The 17,401-nt window shown below is 42.5% G+C and overlaps 1 protein-coding gene across 1 annotated transcript in view; it reads right to left on the reverse strand.

Annotated features, from left to right (window-relative positions):
• The window catches only part of LOC130121578 (mediator of RNA polymerase II transcription subunit 13-like), an 89,773-nt gene that overhangs the window by 46,987 nt on the left and 25,385 nt on the right, over nt 1–17,401 (reverse strand). The window lies entirely within an intron of this gene.

Consider the following 17,401-nt stretch of genomic DNA (forward strand, 5'->3'; position numbering starts at 1 on the left):
ACACACACAAAAAAGCAACTGATATTCACACCATGTGGTAATAAAGGAATGTTTATTGTAATTATGGTTAATTAGCTACAGTGGGTGCATACTAAGCAGGCATGCTACTGCAGCATTCCCTCAGATTTAAAAAGAAGCTGAAATCATCCTCTGCCTAATCTCTCCCTGCCCTTCTCTGACCATAGCCGTGTCATGGCACCTCTTCTGTGAATTTCCTTAATCTATTGGCTGTGTGATGCTTATGGCATGATCTGAACATGACTTGGAGGAGATGATATGTAAATACTTCCATGTGCATGCACTCACAACAGCTCTAGCAAGACAATGGGAGGATGATGGGTCTGCATATAACAAGCAGTAGTGCATAGAGTACATTTAAACTTGTAAGTATGCAAAACACAAACTCCCACCTAGACCACTTGTGAGTGAAAGAAATTCTTAAGTGAAATAAACCCAAACGTGAATACACATGCATGCAAATGCAGACATACATACAGACGAAAAGACACACATATGCACCCTTATTAACACAGGGATATGGGGATGCAGTCAGCTTGATGTATTATTCATTGGCCCCCGGTGTGTGGTGTTAGCCATTGTTGCTATCACAATGTTAGTGTTCAAACACTCTGCAAGCTATTTATATGGATTTAAAAATGAGAAGCTGCACTCAAGGACATGCAAACACAATACAGTTACCCCTCTCTATAAGAAACACAGAGCACAATCTATTTCAACTCTGAACGTGAATACCTTAAGACATTACCTAAACAAATGCCTCCACATGGAAAAGACTACGTGAGAGACCTTTTCATTTCCACTTGTGGCCGTAGGTCTAAATGAGGAAAAGCATCTCTTTGGTAGGCTGTTGCTGTGACATATCACCTGCATCCCTATTGATACATGCCATTCTCTCTTTCCTTTCTCTGAGAAGTTTCTACTTGCAGGATTGAAAATCCCAGTAATAGAGTAATAGAGCATCTTGCTCTGGCTATTGTGATTCATTTAAAAGGGTAATAGGAGTGGGACTCACCAGAGGCCCCATGATACGATATTATCATGATGCTTAAGTCACGATATGATAGTATTGTGATCTTAAACATTTTTCGATATGCTGAGTATTGCGATATATATATATATATATATATATATATATATATATATATATATATATATATATACACTACCGTTCAAAAGTTTGGGATCACCCAAAAAATTTTGTGTTTTCCATGAAAAGTCACACTTATTCACCACCATATGTTGTGAAATGAATAGAAAATAGAGTCAAGACATTGACAAGGTTAGAAATAATGATTTGTATTTGAAATAAGATTTTTTTTACATCAAACTTTGCTTTCGTCAAAGAATCCTCCATTTGCAGCAATTACAGCATTGCAGACCTTTGGCATTCTAGCTGTTAATTTGTTGAGGTAATCTGGAGAAATTGCACCCCACGCTTCCAGAAGCAGCTCCCACAAGTTGGATTGGTTGGATGGGCACTTCTTTGAGCAGATTGAGTTTCTGGAGCATCACATTTGTGGGGTCAATTAAACGCTCAAAATGGCCAGAAAAAGAGAACTTTCATCTGAAACTAGACAGTCTATTCTTGTTCTTAGAAATGAAGGCTATTCCATGCGAGAAATTGCTAAGAAATTGAAGATTTCCTACACCGGTGTGTACTACTCCCTTCAGAGGACAGCACAAACAGGCTCTAACCAGAGTAGAAAAAGAAGTGGGAGGCCGCGTTGCACAACTGAGCAAGAAGATAAGTACATTAGAGTCTCTAGTTTGAGAAACAGACGCCTCACAGGTCCCCAACTGGCATCTTCATTAAATAGTACCTGTTAGAGCCTGTTTGTGCTGTCCTCTGAAGGGAGTAGTACACACCGGTGTAGGAAATCTTCAATTTCTTAGCAATTTCTCGCATGGAATAGCCTTCATTTCTAAGAACAAGAATAGACTGTCGAGTTTCAGATGAAAGTTCTCTTTTTCTGGCCATTTTGAGCGTTTAATTGACCCCACAAATGTGATGCTCCAGAAACTCAATCTGCTCAAAGAAGTGCCCATCCAACCAATCCAACTTGTGGGAGCTGCTTCTGGAAGCGTGGGGTGCAATTTCTCCAGATTACCTCAACAAATTAACAGCTAGAATGCCAAAGGTCTGCAATGCTGTAATTGCTGCAAATGGAGGATTCTTTAACGAAAGCAAAGTTTAATGTAAAAAAAATCTTATTTCAAATAAAAATCATTATTTCTAACCTTGTCAATGTCTTGACTCTATTTTCTATTCATTTCACAACATATGGTGGTGAATAAGTGTGACTTTTCATGGAAAACACGAAATTGTTAGGGTGATCCCAAACTTTTGAACGGTAGTGTATATATATATATTGCGATATATTAGGCTTTATTTAGGCTTCCCTCATTTCATTTTTAACATGTGCCTGCACATTGTTTTTAATGACAATAAACTGAATTGAATTGAACTGAATTGAACTGAATGTATTACCTTTTTTTCAACTGCAAATTATGTCCCCAAAGCAAAACTTTGTCAACAACTGTTTTGCATATCGCCTCACCAGAAAATAACTCTTCCAACCCCACTCCACCACCATCTAGTGGACTGAAAAAGCAATTGATTTTATTATTCTAGTACTGTACCTGTACCAAAAAGCTTAATTTGTATTTGCTATTTATATAATAAAAGATTGATACTTGGCATCCATGTGTCAATACAATGTAAAATGTCGTGATACTATGCTGTATCGATTTCCCCCCAACCCCTAAAGGGTAATTAAGTTGGTCACACAGGCAAAATTACCCTTTTACATAGCAGGTATAGGACCCTGTTGATTCATTACGCCAAATATCTTATTTGGAAGTTCACGAATGGATGACAGCTGGGGGCTGATTAGCTAAGTATCCCACCATGTGTCAGTGTAGCAGCATTGTGTATTTAAGGAATTCTGGAACAACCTATACCTAGGATGATGAAGATGTTATGAATTACAATGAAAGAGTCTTGAGATCTAAGAGTGAGAAGTGTAGCACCTACTGTAACAACGGTGTGGAAATGGCACTCAAGGGAAGCGGCTCAGGATCAGACATAGGAAAACCTAAGGCCCGATGTGAGTGAGTGAGTGAGTGAGTGAGTGAGTGAGTGAGTGAGTGAGTGAGTGAGTGAGTGAGTGAGTGAGTGAGTGAGTGAGTGAGTGATAGATAGATAGATAGATAGATAGATAGATAGATAGATAGATAGATAGATAGATAGATAGATAGATAGATAGATAGATAGATAGATAGATAGATAGATAGATAGATAGATAGATAGAAACTTTACTGTCCTACAAGAGAATTGTTTTCATCCTTTGTACAGAGCCTCACATACCGTGAATATATGTACAAATATACATACCAAACTACATATATAGAGAACAGGGAGCCAACAATATATTAAACACAAAAGCTTCAGTTCAGTGAAGTTCAGTGAGTTCAGAACTTCAATGGTGGAGGGAACAATGTTCCTTTTAAAGCGGGCCCGTCTCCAGGTGAGGGACCTGTACATACGACCAGATGGAAGCAATGTGAAGAGTGGGTGAAGGGGGTGAGTGGGATCCGGACTTATGGTTAGTGCTCTCCATATCATGTCTTTGCTATTGAGCTCTGATAGGTTGGGCTTGGGAAAGCTAATAATTTCTGATCCGCCATGCGAGATGCGGATGAGCCAGTTCCTATTGGTGACTGTTAAAATGGTGAACAGGGGGAGCAGTAAATTAGTATTGGCTGAATTATACTTTTCTACAGCAGCAAGAGAAGGTAAGGTTCAACAGAAAGCGCCTTGAGTTTACGAGTAACATCAAACTTGAGGATCAGTGTCTCACTGGCTCGTGACTGAGACATTAGATCAAGAAAATTCATCATTGGGTGGCACGGTGACACAGTGGTTAGCGCTGTCCCCTCACAGCAGGAAGGTCCAGGGTTCGGACCCTGGGGTTGTCCAACCTTGGGGGTCATCCCAGGTTGTCCTCTGTGTGGAGTTTGCATGTTCTCCCCGTGTCTGCAGTGGGTTTTCTCCGGATGCTCTGGTTTTCCCCACCATCAAAAAGACATGCATGTTAGGGTTAATACTCCTGTCTGTGCCCCTGACCGAGGCAATGGAAAGACGAACTAGAGTTGGACCCCAGGTACTGCACGGTGGCTGCCCACTGCTCCTAGCTACACAGCTAGGATGGGTTAAATGCAGAGAGGAATTTCCCTACGGGGATTAATAAAGTAGATCAACAAAAAAAAAAAAATCTAAATCTGTGTCCTGAAAGCAATGGTTCGCTGACTACAAAGAGGGTTAAATGGATATATCAACACCATCTGCAAAAGCGTGATATCCATCACTGACAAAGTGAACTATGTAGGTAGGCCAGTGGAGGTGTGACAATTTGGTCACTGATGAAATAAAAGAATCGTTCCATTCAATGTCTGACTAAGAGGACAAGGCAAGAAAGATGCTTTCAGACAATCTACAGCTCCTTCACCACAAAGTCAAATTGGAATGAACACAAAGGACTGGGAAGCTCCTCATCACTGGTGGCAGAACCAGACCCACTGCAGTCAAATCCCTGCATTTCAAGGACAAACTTGCTGTGCGTGATAAAGCCGGAGCCAACATTGCTAACATCTTCATCAGAGAGGAGATCCCTGAAGCTAATTAAGAGAAGCACAGGGAGCTTAGCAGCAATGACAGCTGTGACAGAACACAGTGGCAATGCCTACCTACGACATGATAAACTCATTGTCCATTTCCTGTCACAAATCCACAGGAGGAAAGGTGGATCAAAGCATCCTAGCTCCCACACGTTTGCACACACACACACACACACACACACACACACACACACACACACACACACACACACACACACACACACACACACACACACACACATACACAATCACACTCACTTCTGCATGCACAAACCCCTGTTCACACCACAGTGGACTCTTTTATCGCGTGCTCTAAACATTTTACGAGTTATGTTTATTGCATAATGCATCTAACGAAAATTTTCTTTTACCAAAAATTGTACACTGATTTACATTACTAAGTGCAGAATGGGTTTGTCGATCTGGACTTATTGTTCATTTTTATTTCCAAATAGCATTGATGATGATGATGGTGATAATGATTTATCTGGATTACGCATGAGTATGCGTGATGGGAAGACCTTGATTGGGAGGATTACTTGGTCTTTAATCTTGTGGATATAAATGAGCCCAAAAAAACACTGCATGTTTTGGTCCTGGTTTAAATCTTCAGATTACTGTCACTTCACAGTTAGATACTTGGGATTACTTTGATGTCCATCCATCCATCCATCCATCCATCCATCCATTCTCTTAACTGCTTATCCTGCTCTCAGGGTCGCGGGGATTGTCAGCATCACATACTATGATGTGAAAAGTCAAAAATCTATGTGATAAAGTAACACAAAATTGATCTCGTATCTTTTCAGCTTTTCATCACAAACTGTAGTTTTCCTGAATATCATGACCATTCATCACATTATAATGTGATGAATGGTCATGATATTATCTGTCCTCTCTTCATCATCAGTTTTTAACTTTTCCTTTCTCTGAGATCTGGCTAATGGAAGTGATTGCTTAGCTATAATTCATTACTGTTAGACAAAAAGAGAGCAAGTGGGGGGTCTATGTGCAAAAAGATCTTCAGTTTACGGGAAAAGATTATCTCAGTTTAAAATCAGATTCAGATGAGTCACTCCTCCTTGAAATTTCCTCTTGTTCCTGCTTTAGCAGTAAAAATAAATCACAACTGCCTGTATCCCTGACTCAGAGATTAAAATTTTTAATGATCTAATTAGTTAGACAAAATTATCTTGGAGATTTCAACATTAACATAGTCAAGGGAGGCCATGATGCTCTTAACAGCTGATTTTCTGAATACTTTTTACTCTATTTCTACCCCCTTCTCTATAAACCCACTAGAGTTACTACCACATCTGCTACTCTCATTGACAATATATTCACAACTCCTTTGACAACATGGCCAAGTCTGGTATATTGTACCATGACATGTCTGACCACTTTCCTGTTTTCCATCTCTCTGTAGTTACCAAAGTGCAAAGGAATGAAAGATAAAAACCAAATGTAGACTTTAATAGTAAGAATATGGATTGATTTGAAGAGGCTCCAAATTACTTAACTGGTTAGCAAACTGAAACAACCACTAAGAGGGCCAATGTTGGTATTTCACCGGGGTTAACAAGTGGGCACATTCGTTCATAAATGTTTTATTGAATTAGACTGACGACATCTCCAGAAGGCTCAACACATTTTTGGTGTTTCAGATCCACCCCACTCCTTACCCATATCTGACACTTTCCAGCTGCCACTATCCTGCAAGTTAATTTGATCATTGACAAGAGACCCATCCCACTGTCACCATCTATACATAGCCAGTAATCCATAATTATCATTGTCTGCATCAAATAGGCTTAGGCACCTCCCAGACCTCCCTAGTGTCTGACCCCACTGGCCCCGTCAAAGCATGCTCAGTGACATCAGTTTGATATGGGCTGCTGTCCATACCCAAGTACCAACACGGGCACCATAAGGGCCTGCACAATGGCTAACCTTGCCAGCACCATTAATGCATGCTTAATGGCAACAGCTCCATGCAGGCCTGCTCAGTGACTTTCTTTTCTTAATTTTACCTTTATTTTACCAGGATAGTCTCATGAGATCAAGCTCTCTTTTCAAGAGAGTACAAGTGACTGCTGTACTTGTAGATGCTACACTGTAAGACCAGGTGAACAAAATATGACGGACCTGCCAATGGAAAGGATTTTGCCTTATCTCCCTCCACTGCGAGTGTTGGAGTTGACTATTTCAGGCCAACTGAGGTGAAGAAAGGGATAGGCCTGCGTAAATGCTATGGAGTGATTTTTACTTGTTTGACGAGCACAGCTGTTCACCTAGAGGTGATGAACTCACTAGACACTGATGCATGCATTAATGTGTTGCGACGATTTATGAGCAGAAGAGGTCAAGTTTCTCATATACGATCTGACAGTGGCACCAATTTTGTTGGCGCAGAAAGAGAACTAAGGGAGGCCCCTTGCAGGATTGAATCACAGCAAAACGCAGGGAGCACTACTTCAGTATGGAATCAAGTGGAATTTTAATCCACCATCAGCATAACACTATGGTGGTGCTTGGGAAAATGTCATCTGCATGAGCAGAAGGATGCTCAGCTCCACTTTGCATCAGCACACACTGGACAATGATGGACTTCATACAGTTCTCTATGAAATTGAGGCCATATTAAACAATCTGCCCATGACTAAGCTGTCCGAGGACCCGTGATCTTGAGCTTCTTACACCCAATCATATTCTCCTCATGAAAGGCAACCCCGCCTTACCACCAGGCCTGTTTGAGAAACCAAATCTGTATGTGAAAAGAAGGTGGAGACAGGTTTAATATATATCTCAGATTGGTTCTGGAAATGATGGTTGCAGGATAACCTTCCTTTGCTTCAAGAAAGGCAAAAAATGGAACCAAGAGAAAAGAAGTCTTGTTCCTGGAAATATTGTCTTAGTAGTGGATTCAATTGCTCCTCATGGCTCTTGGTTATTCGGCAAAGTGCTGGAAACCTTTCCTAACAAGAATAGTCTTGTACCCTAACCCCTTTAATCCAAATTAAATTCGAACATTAATAGTAATTTAAAAATGCTAGAGAATGGGGCGTCCGGGTAGCATAGCGGTCTATTCCGTTGCCTACCAACACAGAAATCAACGGTTCAAATCCCTGTGTTACTTCCGGTATGGTTGGGTGTCCCTACATACACAATTGGCTGTGCCTGCGGGTGGGAAACCGGATGTGAGTATGTGTCCTGGTTGCTGCACTAGTGCCTCCTCTGGTCGGTTGAGGGGAATAGCATGATCCTCCCACGCGCTACGTCCTCCTGGCGAAACTCCTCAATGTCAGGTAAAAAGAAGCGGCTGGCGACTCCATATGTATTGGAGGAAGCATGTGGTAGTCTGCAGCCCTCCCCGGATCAGTACAGGGGGTAATTGGCCAGGTACAATCGGGGAGAGAAAAGGGGGAAAATGCTAAAGAATAAATTATTTAATAAAAACAAATAAATATACTACTAGTACAAACCATGTAAAACCCATAATATTCCCAAATATGGGATGTTACATTTTTCTTTGACACTAAGCCTAAATGGCCCATGCCGGCATCTCACTGGCATGTTTTGACACATAATTCCCCCCCTCCTCCTACTCCTGACGCACTGGCAATGGGATCGCCTATTGGCGATCTTGAGTGGCCACAATTGGACAATATGAAAATAGAAATGATCACCCAACCCTACTACTGACTCAAATGCTGTGCCAGTCAACCAGCCAGGTAGTTAGTCAGGCATCCAATCAGTTAATCAGCCAACTCCTTACTCAGGCTGTCAGTAACCCAGTCGGTCAATTAGCAGTAAGTCAGTGTGCTGCTCCAGCAGTCAGCCAGTCAAACATGGAGCCCATTCAATCAGCCATTAAGCAGGAAGACAGCCAGTCAGCCACTTTTAGCCAGTCCAATAGCTATTCATTCACTAAACCAGTCAGTTAATCAGTCAGTCAATGAGCCTTTCAGTCATTCTGTCAACCATTCATGCAGCCAGTCATTCAATCAGCCTGTCTGTCATTCAAACAGTTTCTTAACTGGTCATTTGTGATCTGCTTTTATCCATCCATCAACCAACTGTTAATTTATCAAGCCATTTATCATTCGCCAATCTATCATACAGTCACATATAATAGCCCTGATAAATGCATGTATCCATCTATCCACTCGTTTACTTGACTATCTGTCCATCCACTGAGTTATCCGTTGCCATCAGTGAAAACACATAGACACAAACAAAAAAAAATCTATGACGTTTACAACTACTTTTATAGAGATGGGTGGTAATGAAGAAGATGAAAGGAGGAAGGACATAGTTTTCTCGGAACACAAATTCTTTATATTTCACAATCAAGAACCGGAAGAATGTATTACTGTCATTACTGCTTTGTGAAATAGCAACCTTACAGGCTTCCGAGGAATGTCGGCTTTTGCACAGTACATGGGTGTTAACTCAGTTAATGAGAATGGTGAGTCCCTACAGCTACCAAATAGAATTCAACCTCGTCTTTTACATCTTTCACTTTCATTCTTTTTAACCATTCCACTACTTCTAACCCCCCCTCTCTCTCTCGACCTTCTCGTCCCCTCTCTCTCTCTCTCTCTCTCTCTCTCTCTCTCTCTCTCTCTCTCTCTCTCTCTCTCTCTCTCTCTCGACCTTCTCGTTCTCTCTCTCTCTCTCTCCCCTTCAGGATCTGATGCAATCCAGTACCAACCAGTGTGCTTTTCTCTCTTTCAGACACAAAGAGAAGGGAAGCACAGCACTTCAGAGGGGAGGAGAAGGGGAGGGAGGCGGGGGAGGAAGGGTGGACATCTCCTCCTAGATGTGCCAATCCTTGCCGTACCCATAGGACACGGGAGTGATAAACACAAAAAAAAGTGTAACAAAGGCACTAGTGCCAAGGTTTGGGAGTTGGCATGGGTATGTGAACATGGCCTGGATATTAGCCACGAGGTGCCCCCTGTTGGGAACAAAAGGAACAGCAAGGGGTTGAATGGGAGACAAAGGACCTAGTTACAGCAGAGGTAGAGGTGCTCAGAAAATACATGGCTAGATGCTGTTCCAGTGTGACATGAAACACTAGTTGCTTGGTATCTCCAAGGAGCTCCATGTGTTGATGTACATGCATGTGTGTGCATACACACTTGTGTGTGTGTGTGTGTGTGTGTGCGTGTGTGTTTAGATCGGTATACATTAATCTGTGTAAAAGTGTGGACAGACCTGTGTATATGTATATATGTATACGCATGCATGCTTGTGTGTGCATGTGTGACTTTATGTTTGTCTTCTTTTGTTCCAACTGACCTTTTTCATCTATATAATGGGATGTGATAACAGCAGAGTATAAGCATACAGTGAGCACACTGAACAGCGACCTACATTTAATAGCACTTGTGTGTTTGACTGTTTCCATCTAAATGTTCAGGAATGTCTCTCTTTCTCTCTCTCTCTCTCTCTCTCTCTCTCTCTCTCTCACCCTGCTTGAGCAATGTGTTTAATAATTCACAGAGAAAAGGAGTAAGGGTTGGCTCACTGGGGGGCATACCAGCTGACAACATACTCAGACAATGCTGTCAAAATGAGGGGGAATCAGCTGATCTACAAAATGGGTGCATGCACGCCTCCACTCGTACAAATGCAACACACACACAAGCACCGAGGATCATTTCTGCAACGGATCCTCCCTCCATCCTTGTTAGAAATCATTTGTCACTTGTGTTAATGTACACATTTACGCACATGCACGCACATGTACACACACACACACACACACACACACACACAACACATACTACAAGCCCCAGCATGGGGATTGGCTAGGGCAGGTTCCTCTGGGAAATCCCTGCATGCCCTCCATCCCATACTCCAGCACGGTAAGGCTTATGTGCCCCCCCCTTCCCCCCAGCTAGTCATCCACCCACCTAACCACACAGACACACACATACAAACATGCACATGCACATGCACACACACACACACACACACACACACACACACACACACACACACACACAGATGCACACACACACACACAGATGCACACACACATTCTCCTTTCCCCCATTCTTTGGAGAAATGTAAGTTTCTTGTTTTCAGTGAAATCAAGGAGGGTCAAGTTACAGCAATCCCTATGTCTTCCTGTCTTACAAGGGAGAGAACAGAAATCTTGTTGTCATACTGTCGTTGACACATCAGAAAGAGAGACAGACACACAGACACACAGACAGAGAGAGAGAGAGAGAGAGAGAGAGAGAGAGAGAGAGAGAGAGAGAGAGAGAGAGAGAGAGAGAGAGCGAGCGAGAAGCAGACCTAACTGCTATTAAACATACCCTCCTTTTCAACCATTTATTACTTTTTTCTCTCTGTGGTTCCTCTCCTCTTCATTTATACACCCACAATCTCCTTTAGTCTGACAGATTAGTTTTTTCCACTCCCTGACCTCCTACTTCCCTCTCAGGCAGGAACAAAAATGTCATCTCCTCTATCTTTACTCTAAGCTCTTCTTTTCCTCGCCTCCATCCTTAATGCTCTCTTCTTTCATTTTGGACACCACATTGACCCCGTATACACCTGTATTCATCATGCCATCTACATCAAGATGTGTTATCTAGATAATGGACAATCAGATCACACCCTGATATCCCAGGTATTTCCATCCATCCATCCATTATCCACACCGCTTATCGTGCTCAGGGTCGCGGGGATGCTGGAGCCTATCACAGCAGTCATTGGGTGGCAGGCGGGGAGACACCCTGGACAGGCAGCCAGTCCATCACAGGGCCCACACACACACACACACACACACACACACACACATTCACACCTAGGGATAATTTAGTATGGCCGGTTCACCTGACCTACCTTACTAGGTATTTATATAACAAGAACAACAGCAGCAATAATAATAATAATAGTAATAATAATTTTAATAATAATAATAATAACTTTAATTTATATAGCACTTTTCTAAAACAATGTTACAAAGTGATTTACAAAAAAAATAAAACCAGACAAGGCAAAGATAAGAATAAGACCAAATAAGAAGGAGTATAAATAAAAACAGTATGAATAAAATGTAAACAAACATTAAACATTTCTGAAAGTTTTCACAAAATGAAAAGTTTTCAGACGAGATTTCAAAGAGACCTGGTTTGTCCTTAGTTCAATAGGAAGAGAATTCCATAGTATGGTGGCTCTAACAGCAAAAGCCTGATCACCCTTTGTGACAAACCAAGACCTGGGAATAACTAGCAGGGCTCCATCTGGACAGCTTAATGGTTGAGAGGGCGTATACCAGGTCAATAAATCAGAAATGTATGTAGGAGCAAGGCCGTTTAAGGCCTTAAAAGTGAGTGGGAGCCAGTGTAGGGAGGCAAGCACAGGAGTGATATGGTCATGCCTCTTTGTCCCGGTAATGAGCCAAGCAACAGCATTTTGTACCAACTCCAGACGGTGGAGGGAGCCTTTGCTAATACCGGAGTAAAGTTTAAGCCCCTTGAGGCAAATTTGTCATTTGTGATATTGGGCTATACAAATAAAATTGACTTGAATTGACTTGACTTAAAGTGTGTTGCACTAGTCAAGCCGAGAAAAGATAAAAGCATGTACAACTTTTTGCAGATCAGCAATTGATAAAAATTACCTAATTTTGGAGATTACCTTGAGGTGGAGAAAACATGACTGAACAATGTGTTTGATTTGATTATCAAAACTGAGATTAGCATCAAATATTGCCCCAAGATTCCTAGCAGCCTGCTTATGAGTTCCTGACAGACCACCAAGATTAGTACCAAAAGGGCTGGTGGAATTTCGGGGACCAAACAGGGTTACCTTAGACTTATCATCATTAAATTTAAGAAAATTTTCAGACATCCAGGATTTAATATCAGAGAGGTAAGTTGTGAGATTGCTAGGGCGCTAGGATCTGTGGGTTTTAGTGGCATGATAACTGAGTACCATCGGCATAAAAATGGTAAAACGCATCACGATTTTGAATGACATGGCCAAGGGGCAGCATGTAAATAGAAAACAGAAGGGGCCAAGAACTGAGCCTTGAGGAACACCACAACTCAACTGAGCCATCGAGGAAGTAGAGTTACCCAGAACAACAGAAACAGTTCTGTTGGAGAGATAAGAGTGTAATAAACTAAGGGCCGAGCCCTTGATGCCTACCCAAGTCTCTAAGCGATGTAAGAGGATACTGTGATTGACTGTGTGAAAGGCAGCGCAGAACTAAAATCGAGCAGTCACCTCTGTCTGCAGTGAGCAGTAAGTTATTTGTAACCTTAACAAGAGCTGTCTCGGTACTATGAAGTGCTCTAAAACCAGTCTGGAAACTGTTACAAACACTATTAGTGTTCATAAAAGACATCAATTGCAGAATAATGGGGCTAACAGTTGGAAATACCTCCTTGAGCACCTTAGTGGGAAAGTTGTCTAAGATGCAGGAAGAGTTCATATTGGAGACTGTACTCTCTAACACTGAAATGGTAATGGGTTAAAACTGGGTAAAAGAGGAGAAATTAACATGGGGAATGGGACGAATGCAAGGGCCAGGCTGGATTTGGGACCTGATATTTTCCATCTTATTTACAAAATAAGGGAGAAATTCTTCAGACAGCTCAATATCAGGTAAAAAAATAAATAAGTGGAGGGACCATTAATAACGGAATCAATTACCCTACAGAGAACTTTAAGATTATGGTTATTTCTTGAAATCAATTCAGAGAAGTAGGCTGCTTTTGCATCCTTAACTGTCTTCTGGTAAAATAACATTTGGTTTTTAAGGGTGTTATGTGCTAATTCAGACTTGTTGACCTTCCATTGTCGTTCTGATTTTCTACAGAGTCCTCTAAGGACACGAGTGTGATCGTTCAGCCAGGGGAGGTTATTCGATTTTTGTTTCCTAGATATAAACGGTGTAATTTGGTCAAGAATGGATAGGCACGGATAATTGAATGAATTTAACAGTGCATCTGGATTGAGAGGGAATATAGAAGGATTAAAGGATGATGAATTAAAAGCATCACAGAATTTAACTACAGAGCGAGTGTTGAGAATGCGAGAGTGTGCTTTAGGATAGCAACTAGGAAGAGCGAGATTTAGTGGAACTTTGAAAACAATAGTTGTGTGGTCAGTAACAAGAAGATCCACCAGATTAAGACACTCGAAAGAGAAAACAGATGAGAGTACAAGGTCTAAAATATGGCCTTTGGAATGTGTGGCCCCTTTAACAGATTGGATGAGATTAAAAAAGTCCATAAAATCAAAAAAATATAAAGTCAGGGAATGGGAAAGACAACAAACATGAATATTAAAACCACCAAGAATAAGCACCGTGTCATATTTTGGCATGACAATAGATAGAAAGTCAGAAAACTCCGGAAAAAAAAACTAACTGAATTAGGGGGCCTATAAATTAAGATGCAGAGTAAAGCGGGAGGGCCAGTGATTTAAAAAAAACTCAAAGGTTATAAAATTACCAAAAGTAACAGGATGGCACTTAAAACCTAATTTACAAAAAAAAAACAGTTAAGCCACCCCTTCTACCAGAGGGCCTGGGAATATGAAAATATGCAAAATCAGGGGGCCTAGCCTCAATCAGGTGAACAGTGTCCCCTGGGGACAGCCATATCTCAGTAATAATAATAATAATAATAATAATAATAAAAGTCCAGATTATTAGAAACAATAACATCATTAATGATAAAGGACTTATTACCAAGAGATCGCACATTCAAGAGGCCAAAGCAGAGTTAAAACCCACGGGAATATAGCAACTATGATGCAAATTACAGATATTTGCTCCAGCTATTCGGTTGTTGTTGTTTCTACTATTAGATACATCGTGTGGATGAGAGGCACGGTGCCTAACAATTGTATGTGGAAGACTCCGGGTAAGAGGGTCAATGACAGATGAGGCCAGCAGAGGGAGCCATTGGGCGGAACAGTACCGTGGGGTGCCACCACGGGCGAAAGCGGAGGCACCGGGAGGGAAGCGTGGGATGTAAACGGTCGCCATGCTGCAGGTTGGCTGTTAGCATCTGGCTACCCAGCCTGTTTCGGTGGACACCGTCAGCTCTGAAGAAGGAAAGACGATCCCAAAACAGATTAAAATTGTCAATAAAACCAATATTGTGAGCTCTGCAGGTGGAGATGACTGCTGATGAACTGCATAGTTTGTCCCCACGTGAACGATCACTCGATTGGTGGAGGACGGGAGTGAGCGGATCAACCCCGGTTGCTTATGCAGGATATCAGGGACAGTGGCTCCTGGGAAACAGTGAGAAAATGGATGTTCCTGATTATGGAATCCCCAACTATTAATGTTGCTGGGAAGAAAAGGTGATGAGGAGATGTCGGCTGTGGGTTCTCATAGCAGGAGAGTACACTATCCCCAGTGTGTACTGAAATCGTCCACTGGGGGATGTGGTGTCCAAGCAAGCAAGTGTTGTGATGAAGCAGCAACATCAGCGCCGAGAATGGATTTCTCTGCCAACTCTGGGCACGAAAGATCTCAAGAGCATCTAATCATGCCCTCTTTCAGGATCTTATGACGGAAGAGGAGGTCACCATCTGGGATGAGGGCTGTTGTTTTGGCTTCACAGTGGGATGGTGAGCCACCTGAGCACTGCTAGCCACCAGCGGAGATAGCTGCAGTGTCAGCAGGCACCATTTTCGCAGAAAGGCCTCCATTGAGACGTGTCGGAACCGCAGGAAGATTAGCTGGGTGGACCGAAGTGTTGCCAGACAGGGTTGCGTAGCCATTGAAGAGGCCTAGGCAAGGGGAGGAGGCAGCCCCGTTCGAACCTCTCTTGTGACTGTGGACCACCGCTTCGGCCCAGGACGACTGGTGGTTAGGTGTCAAGCAGGAGGAAAGCCGTTGCCACAGAACCGTGTCCTCGATAGTTGCACTGAGAGAGGCAATCCATTTGGACTACCCAGAAGCCACCTCCATGAAGCTGGTCAAAAGGGAGTTTTTCTTATGGAGTTCATCCATCGAACATCCTCTTCAAGGTCAGCAAAGTTTCTATTTGGTTTCTTTAGTAACACAGTCTTCACAGGGCACAGTTGGCATAACTGTTTGGTTAGCTTAGCCACAAGCTAGAAATAAGCCACACACAGCCCCAGCGCTACAGAACTGGAGGCTTCAGTGCGATCAAGTCAGTGCAATAGCCAATAATTGAATAAAATCCGCCAAGGGGTTGTTAAGTTGTTAGTTATTAAAGTTAAAAAGTTAAAAGCAACAAGCAGAGCAGCAGCAAGCAGAGCAACAAACAGTCTGTCAGCTGGGGACCGATGGGGGGGGGGGGGTAATGTAAATTTTTGTATGAATTGTGTGCGGGTTGTGATTACTCTGCATTCAAATTATGTCAGTTCATACTGTCCCCTGAGTTAGGAATATGTCACAACATAGCCACCCAAGTAGTTCACAGTCATGTGGTTTATGGTTGGAAAATCAGAGAAAAGATGGAGGCAAGTGAAGATGGAGGTGGGCATATGTACTACAGTTATCAAGGTATAGCCATCCATCTTTTGGCTTTATTGTGTACAATTTCTCAATGTTCTCATGCGACTCAACGCTCAGCCGTACTGGAAATTGCATTTATGTAATAACTCGGCCAATTTATGCTGCATCTAGAATTGTGATTTCTCTGCCTTAATCATCCGACATATGGAGCTGATCACGTGGCACTTCCTGATCAGAAGCTTGTTCAAACTGTCAATCCAACACCAACTGAATGCAGGGTTAGACCTAATTTTTCACTTTCACTATGCAAAGAAATTGAGCAGGTGAGAAGAGGGAAAGCCTGTCATCCAAATTTATGATCAAATAAAACAACTTATTTTAATGAATTTTAAAATCTCCAAGGCACTAGCAACAGCAAGTTTTTTTTCCCCTTGGTTTATTTGGGGGGGGGGGGGTTTGTATGTTTGTTTTTTTTTGTCACGGTAATATCTGCAGCTGCTTTGAATATAACCACAGCAACTCATTTATCATAGAGGGAGTGGTTCACGAGTGAATGGCAGCCCTCAGGATGAGCTGCATAAATTTAAGTAAGGATTGCTGTTTCTGGCAGAGGTCTGATCAAGATGTGTCTTGCATCAATATTTTTTTTACTTGGGTGGGGGGATTCCCCCCCCTTTTTCCCCCAATTGTACTTGGCCAACTACCCCAATCTTCCGAGCCATCCTGATCGCTGCTCCACCCCCTCTGCTGATCCGGGGAGGGCTGCAGACTACCACATGCCGCCTCCGATACATGTGGAGTTGCCAGCCGCTTCTTTTCACCTGACAGTGAGGAGTTTCACCAGGAGGGACGTAGCGAGTGGCAGGATCACGCTATTCCCCCCAGTTCCCCCTCCCCCTGAACAGGCGCCCCGACCGACCAGAGGAGGCGCTAGTGCAGCGACCAGGACACATACACAAAATCGGCTTCCCACCCACATACACGGCCAGTTGTGACAGCAGGAACACCCGACCAAGCCAGAGGTAACACCGGGATTCGAACCAGTGATCCCCGTGTTGGTACGCAAAGGAATAGACCGCCATGCTACCCGGACGCCCAATATTCTTTCTTTCTTTTTTGTGGCTTTTTCTTATCCACATAACATTAGCACTGTTGCAACTAAATTACATGATTAAAATCAACAGGGATATGTCATATTCTCCAGTAGCTATTTAATAACACACACATGAAGTG

Source organism: Lampris incognitus, chromosome 12 (genome assembly GCF_029633865.1).
Source record: "Lampris incognitus isolate fLamInc1 chromosome 12, fLamInc1.hap2, whole genome shotgun sequence".
NCBI lineage: Eukaryota > Metazoa > Chordata > Actinopteri > Lampriformes > Lampridae > Lampris > Lampris incognitus.